Consider the following 6,900-nt stretch of genomic DNA (forward strand, 5'->3'; position numbering starts at 1 on the left):
GGCCAATTGATAGATGGCCACTGAATTAAGGCTCTTCCTCTTCCAAGGTGAGGGTCATACCCCACTCTCTCCTCACTTCAGCTTTAGCTAACATCTTCCCTCCATATGCTTCTTCATTCACTGAATCTTTCAACAAACACTGTCTCTTAAGAAGAAAGGAACTGAATATTTTAACTTCTAGTTTACTTTTTAGTGGACAAGTACTGAATTATGCCTTCAGGAGCTCCGGCACTGTGTCTCTGGATACCAGAACCGGGAATGCAGTTTTCAAGGTCAGTTCCCTCTTGCCCATCCCCAAGTGCTCTGCCCTCGGCACATGTCTCAGCCACAACCCGTTTGTTGGAAACTGAAGACATCATACGGCAGGCTAGACTTTAAAAGCACCATCAGACAACACTGAACAGACAATATACATCATAAAACTATAAAGAACTATGAAAAGAAAAAGAAGCTAAGGAGACAGAAGAGACAGTCATTCCTTTCTCCTGGAAATTGATATTTAATGGGCCTTTTATTTAAAAGATTTTATTTATTTATCAGACAGAGATCACAAGCAGGCAGAGAGGCAGGCAGAGAGAGAGGAGGAAGCAGGCTCCCTGCTGAGCAGAGAGCAGATTTTGAGGCTTGATCCCAGAACCCTGGGATCATGACCTGAGCCAAAGGCAGAGGCTTTAACCCACTGAGCCACCCAGGTGCCTCTTAATGGGCCTTTTAAACTCAATGCTTTATTTCCCTATGATTGTAGTCATATCTTGGGAAGCAGTCTTTTCCTTCTCCCGTTAGGGTTTAAGATGCTAAGAAATGGCAGTGCTAGGGTGGCAGACTGAGGACTCTTCCCCTGTCCCTAACAAAGACCCATTTCCTTCAAGGCTATGCTATAGTAGCTGGAAGATGTATAACAAATTTTGAGCACTTACTCTGTGCTGGGCACACTTTTAGTCCTGTGACTCATGAAAGTCATCCAACTAGATCTAAAGACAGACACTACTTCCATTGATTACAGGAGCACACAAAGCTACCTGTCTTTGAAGACCCTGCCAGGAAGTTAAAGAAAATTTCTCCTAGGCTTTTTTTTTTTTTTAAACTTCTACCTCCAATCTGCTGACTCTTGCTCACCATACTCATAAGAAAGGATGGGACACAAGGGCTGTGTGTCTGGTTCGTCTGTCTACAACCCCAGAGGTTGGGTAGCTTTGGAGACATGTTCATGGTTAAGGAGGATGGTCCTCTGCCCTCAGTTCACAGCCAGAAAGACGGGGCCCCAGTCAATTTAAACGTTTAATTTCATTTTCTCTTGTATATTTCTTCTTCCCCAGGCTTCTTTCTTCCTCTCTATTTTAAAGTGTTAAGAGCTAAGGTTAGGTGGATTTCTGTAAATAGAGGTTTTGTTTGGGTTGTGGGACTATGGGAGCATTCGATTTTTCTTCTTCATTTTCCTTCATGAGATTTAAAATTTTTCGTGACAAAAGTATTTAAAAAATCTATGTACCCACTTAAAAAATTACTCTTTGTTTCTGTCATACTGAGCATTTGTTATATGGAAAAAATTCAAGGATGCCACCACCAAAACACACACATAAAAAATAAGAAGCAGTGTATTCTGTAGTGAAGGGTCATTTTCTGGAGTCACACTGCTTGAGGCTAGCATACTTGCTACGTAACCCTGGGCAAAGGCTGAATTTTTTATGCCTGTTTCCATATATATGCCTCTCATAGGGTCACTGTGAAAATAAAAATAATCCACGTGAAGTGCTTAGGGGAATACTTAGCACTCAGCACTCAGATGTTGCTACTGGCAGCAACAGTTGAAAATGGAAAGGTGCTTAAAATCCCCGTACTTGCAAATCAGATAGCTGATATTCAAAATTAAATGAAAAAAAAATTAAATGATAGTCACTGCATTTGGGTGACGTTATCTTCGAAAGTGAAACTTGTTGATTAAATATCTTAGGGAGGGTGCGTGGGTGGCAAAGTGGTTAAGCCTCTGCCTTCGGCTCAGGTCATGGTCTCAGGGTCCTGGGATCGAGCCCCACATTGGGCTCTCTGCTCAGCAGGGAGCCTGCTTTCCTTCCTCTCTCTCTCTCTGCCTGCTTCTCTGCCTACTTGTGATCTCTGTCAAATAAATAAAATCTTTAATAAATAAATAAATAAATATCTTAGGGAAGGGGAACCTGGGTGGCTCAATTGGTTAAGTAACTGCCTTCAGCTCAGGTCATGATTCTGGAGTCCCCAGATTGAGTCCTACATCAGGCTCCCTGCTCAGCAGGGAGTCTGCTTCTCTCACTGACCTCTCTCCTTTCGTGCTTTCTCTCTCTCTCAAATAAATAAATAAAATCTTTTAGATAAATATCTTAGGAAATAGCGTACTGCGTGCTACTCAAACTGTACTTACTGGGCCCCCCAATTTACTACGGAAACATGCATGTCTCCATTCCATATATGAACATGGTCTCAAAAGCTAACATAAACTAGAAGCTCCAAACCCCAAAAGGGTCAGTTCTGTTTCTCTAAATGTTAGGACAGATTTTCCTTCTTTAAAGATTTAAAAAAAAATTTTTAAGTCATCTCTATACCCAACATGGGGCTCAAACCCATAACCCCTGAGGTTAAGAGTTGCATGTTTGAAGGACTGAGCCAGTGAGGAGCCCCTGGGCTTATTTTCTAAAATACGTTTTTCAGGTCCAGTGTTCCCAGAAACCTAACTGACAGAACGGAGATGGGAAATTCAGACTTGCAGTTAAGTCTTGACTTTATTATAAATTCAACTGGCTGCCTTTCGGTCAGTCAAATTTCGAGACATTCCCTCAAACATAAAATGCGAAGAACCGTTCGTTTTCTTATTTCAAAGATGGCATAAGAAGCATACACAACTCACAGATCTGAAGGAAGAGTTTATATCAAATTAGGTATTAGCAGCCAGTACTCCCGGGCTGCCCTCCTCACAGCGTGACCAATTATAAAATGCTTACCTTATCTCCTTGCTCAGCCTACCTGTTCTCTCCTCTTTATTCTCATTACTGTGTGGTTAGTTCCTAATCCCACACACTTTGAGTGTGAATCAAATTTTGAGTGTGAAGAGGAATCAAAACACTACCATCGTGGGGCACCTGGGTGCCTCAGTCGGTTGAGCGTCTGACTCTTGATTTCGGCTCAGGTCATGATCTCAGGGTCATGAGATCGAGCCCTGCGTGGAGCTCCTCACTCAGGTGGGGAGTCTGCTTTCCTCTCTCTCTCTCTCTCTCTCTCTCTCCCTGCCCCTCCCCCACCTCCCCTCTCAAATAAATAAATAAATCTTTTAAAAAAAATATTTTATTTATTTATTTGACAGACAGAGATCACAAGTAGGCAGAGAGGCAGGCAGAGAGAGAGGGGAAGCAGGCTCCCCACTGAGCAGAGAGCCCGATGTGGGCTCGATCCCAAGACCCTGGGACCATGACCTGAGCTGAAGGCAGAGGCTTCAACCCACTGAGCCACCCAGGTGCCCCAATCTTTAAACAAAACAAAATACCACCATTACACAATGAAATGCTTTGAAGGTTAGGTGATAGTTAGTCAATTTGACTAGGCCACGGCATGTCCAAATATCTGGTCAAATATCATTCTGGGTGTTTCTGTGAGGGTGTTTTTGGATGAGAGTCACAGAAATCCGTAGATAGAATCCGTAGATAGGGGCGCCTGGGTGGCTCAGTGGGTTAAGCCGCTGCCTTCGGCTCAGGTCATGATCTCAGGGTCCTGGGATCGAGTCCCGCATCGGGCTCTCTGCTTGGCAGGGAGCCTGCTTCCCTCTCTCGCTCTCTCTGCCTGCCTCTCCATCTACTATGTGATTTCTCTCTGTCAAATAAATAAATAAAGTCTTTAAAAAAAAAAAATCCGTAGATAGAATATAGCGGATTATCCTCCATAAATATAAAAGGGTCTCATCCAGTCAGTTGAGGGCCTTAAGAGAACAAAAGATTGACCCTCTCTTGAGTGAAATAGAATCCTCCTGGGTCATGGCTTTCAAGATGGAATTATCAGCTCCTCCAGCCTACCAGCTCTGAGACTCGAACTGGAACTCCAGTCTGCATGTTGGACTCACCAGCCTCCATAACCGCACGGAACAATTCCTTGTAATAAATCTCTTGACGTATGTATCTCCTCTTAGTTGTGTTTCCTTGGAGAATCCTAATACAGAGCAGTACCGTTATATACTGAAACCCTGCAGATTAAATTTAAGAGGATTCAAATTATGCTTGAAAGCCAGACATAAGGCAGGGTTTCTCTACCAATGAAGGCCGTATATAGATATATTCTCAAGTCACAGGTATTTATGGCCGAAGCAAAAATACATGTAGTACTTTCCAACACATACCATTTTTCTAGTGGCTTCCTACCTATTCCAACCTGCACCTTTGGGGATTACTTGGCTTTCATAAATGAGTCACTTACATAGCTAAAGCTTCTTCAGGAGGGTACCGTGACCCAAGAGGGTAAAGGGGAAAAGGGCACTGAGGTTTGTTTCCTCGGGAAAACTGCCAGTGGATCTTATAGAATACCATGGAGACATTTACACCTTCTAACCACAGCCTGAGATCGTGTCAAAAGCAGACTACTGCTTACAAAAGGCACAGCAGACAGGAAAAGCCTGTTAGATGGGACAGTGTCCTGAGGACAGATGACAGACCACTTAAAGACGAGTTAAATCTGGAGATTATAGGACAGAGATTTTTTTTTTTTTTTAAAGATTTTAGTTATTTGAGAGAGAGAAAGCACTAGCAGAGGGAGAGCACCAGTGTGGGGGAGACGCAGACTCTCTCCATAGCAGGGAGCCCAATGTGGGGTTTGATCCTAGGACTCTGGGATCATGACCTGAGCCGAAGGCAGAGGCTTTAACCCACTGAGCCATCCAGGCGCCGCCAATTATATTTCTGATTACATAAATATTTCCCTCTTTTAAAAAATATTTAATTGCTTTCCTTTTTTTTATGGATAGAGACATAGAGAGGAATTAGTTATATTTCAATTTCTTCCTTAATTAGTTTCAGCCCTATAATGGTCACCACTTATGAGAGAAAATCCAGAACAGCCAGCAATGCTTGAAAAAGCAGGTAAATCCTGAGTCAGCACACAGAAAAAGAAAACATATTCCATTTCCCACAATGGTCATATTTCCAAGTGGTATTTGGAATGTCATGTACTGAATTAGTAGTAGGCAATTGATACCAGTAAATTAATAGATAGAATAACATTTACCTTCATTTTTAAAGAAGGTATTTAAAAAATAGGGGTACCTGGGCGGCTCAGTTGGTTAAGCGTCTGCCTTTGGCTCAGGTTATGATCCCCGAGTCCTAGGATCGATATCTGCATCAGGCTCCTTGCTTAGCAGGGAGCCCTCTTCTCCCTCTCCCTCTGCCTCCTGCTCTGCCTACTTACGCTTTTTCTGTCAAATAAAGAAGTAAAATCTTTAAATAAAATTAGATAATAAATAAATAATAAAGTCTCCATTTTCCTAATACTCTTAAATTTTAATAAACTCACATTAAAAGCCAATAACCACCATGAATACAAGACTTATTTTACCTTTATTTGTGAGTCTGCAGAAGTTTAAACCAGTAAATAAAAATCAATGTTCTTTTCATGCAAAGGAAATTTGCTATTCCACTCTTATCTTCAGAATCATTGTAATAAAAACCTATCTGAAAAGGGTAATACAAAAAAGAACTTCAAGGTCTTAAAACACTGTGCAAAAGTTAGTAACTGGGGGTGCCTGGGTGGTTCAGTCATTGAGTGTCTGCCTTCAGCTCGGGTCATGATCCCAGGGTCCTGGAATCGAGCCCTGTATCAGCCCTGAGCCCTGCTCAGTGGGAATCCTGTTTCTCCCTCTCCCTTTCCCACTCCCCCCGTTTGTGTTCCCTCTCTCGCTGTGTCTCCCTCTGTCAAATAATAAATAAAATCTTAAAAAAAAAAAAAAAAAGTAACTGGCATTAAAAACAGACCAACCAACCAACCACTGAAGGCCTGGCTCCTGTTTTCCTTCTCATATTTGGCTTCTGATCATTCGCTTAGGAGAGTAGTTTCCAAAGTCTGGGGTGTATCAGAACCACCTGGAGAGCAAAGAGAGCAGAGGGAAACCCAGGATCATTTACACAGGGAATGCCTGGGTCTCTGCATCTTTCCTAAATTCTCCAGCAGTGTCTTCCAAACAAGGCTGGTCAAATGACCCGGGTAGGTTTGAAAAACAATCACAGTTATATTCCCACACCATGCGCCTGGAAATTTTGATTCAGTAGGCTTGAGTTTTGGACCCAGAAATCTTAAAATGTACTCATTTGATTTTTTAAAAATTTGAACAAACTTCCCAGGTGGTTCTGGTAAGTCTGATTGGGGAATCACTTATTTAGGACAATGTATTTAAAATAAGTGTCTTTCAAAGAACTCTAGGACTCTGAGTTCACGAAGAATATTCGTAACTTTGAGTGGGTTATAAATCACCATCCTGTGAGAATTCAACAAATGAAGCTGTCTAGAAGTGATTTGATACTAAAAACCCTACCCGATTTAGCACTTAAATTGCTTAATGATTTTCTGTCTGTCTACTCTCCCCACTCAGACAAAGGTCTGCACATAAAATGCGTTTCCTATGGCTGGTAAGTGGTAGGCACCAACGTGCTCAGAAGTGGCCCCGCAGGATTTTGTCCTGTTAACCTCTCCCTCTTCCATTCAGACTCCCCGGGCTGTAAAGAACAGATCTATTTCAGGGCACCACTGCCCAGCGATGTCACCTGCAGCCTTAGGCATCAAGACATCAACCCTGAAACCTTGTGAACCCTGCTCCCACCCCATTGGTAGGGAGATACTAGAAAACCCTAATGGGACAATTGTTTCTTTGGGGAAAGAAAGGCTCTCATCACCCACCACAGA

Source organism: Mustela erminea, chromosome 17, assembly GCF_009829155.1.
Source record: "Mustela erminea isolate mMusErm1 chromosome 17, mMusErm1.Pri, whole genome shotgun sequence".
Taxonomy (NCBI): domain Eukaryota; kingdom Metazoa; phylum Chordata; class Mammalia; order Carnivora; family Mustelidae; genus Mustela; species Mustela erminea.